A 1,758-nucleotide genomic window follows, 5' to 3' on the forward strand; every position below is an offset into this window, starting at 1 on the left:
CTTTCATACCGAACCATTTTTTTTGTATACCTAAAATCATATCTCATCTTACTACCCTAATATACCCTATTTAGTCTACCATTCTTCACCATATCTACTCAGCCATTCTCCGCCATAACTACCCATCTTAAAATCACTTACAGTTTACTTACGGGACACATACTAACAGCATACTAACGCCTACTTACAAAATGCCCGCACCAACTCTAGCCTAATCAGGAAGCAAAATGCATAAATCAAAAGAAGGTCAGGTGTTTGAATTGATTACTTGAAGGGTTACACACGCGCGCGCGCACACACGCTCACACACACACACACACACACACACACACACACACACACACACACAAGGAAAGAACAGCAGGCAACCTCTTAATGGTGTGAAAGGTTATACAGTGGCGCACACACACACACACACACACACACACACACACACACACACACACACACACACACACACACACACACACACACACACAAGGAAAGAACAGCAGGCAACCTCTTAATGGTGTGAAAGGTTATACAATGGCACACACACACACACACACACACACACACACACACACACACACACACACACACACACAGGGAAGCAACAACACACACCCTTTCAACCTTGGGAGCAGAAGGAGAGCAAACCCGAGCTATATAAATACCGTTATAATGCCGAAAAGGGATACCCAGACGGGCCTAATAATCCCATGTATATTTCTTGTCTATACACACCTATTTCAGATATCATTTTGTCTATCCACACCCACTGTAGATATCTTTTTGTCAATCCACATCCATTATAGATACTTTTTTCTTTATCTACAAATTATTTGTATCTTTTTACTTTTATTTATTCATGTATTATAGATATCATTATTTATCAGAACCCTTAATATCATCATCATCATCAATCATCATTATTATCATCATTGCCTATCATCATCATCATCATCTACTAGAATCTTTAACATTATCATCATCATCATCATCATCATCATCAGTATCATCATCATCATCACCTACTAGCATCTTTAACATCATCATCATCATCATCATCATTGCCTATCATCATCATCATCTACTAGAATCTTTAACATTATCATCATCATCATCAGTATCATCATCATCACCTACTAACATCTATAACATCATCATCATCGTCATCATCATCATCATCATCACCTACTAACATCTTTAACATCATCATCATCATCATCATCATGGCCAAGCAGGAAACACAGTCAGATCACTCACAACCTTGAAAAATCACAAAGAGAAATTACTGCTTCTCTTGTACTGTTATATACCCCGAAGGCTACCCAGGCAGGTAATCCTTAACATTTTTTCCGTAGCGATTTATTTTTGGATATGGCTGCTTAATATCCCTTTGTGTGTTATTTATGCAGAGTGTGGTGATACTAGAAGGATTTAAGGGACACAGAAGAGGACAGTAAGGAGTAATAAATAAATCACTTATGGAAAGGTGTTAGGGTGCTTCCTTAACCGGAGAGAATACGAACCCCCTGCTGGTTTAGCCCTTTCACCTTAACCTGGTCCAGATTTTCGTCCCCTTGCAGCTTATTTCACGTAGCTCAGTGGCTGGAAAGACAATGCTACGGCTCTACATCCTTTCCATGGCGCTGCTTCGTGACTAGCATCATATTCTAGTGTTACTTTGTAAATACAACTCGGCAATGAAGGATTTAGCTGGGTATTCTGTGAGTGGCGTGGGAGGCTCCTTAACACACTTTTCTTTGTGATTCA

The sequence above is a fragment of the Coenobita brevimanus genome, chromosome 58, assembly GCF_032717465.1.
Source record: "Coenobita brevimanus isolate Jiangsu-jjx chromosome 58, ASM3271746v2, whole genome shotgun sequence".
In the NCBI taxonomy this organism is placed as follows: Eukaryota; Metazoa; Arthropoda; class Malacostraca; order Decapoda; family Coenobitidae; genus Coenobita; species Coenobita brevimanus.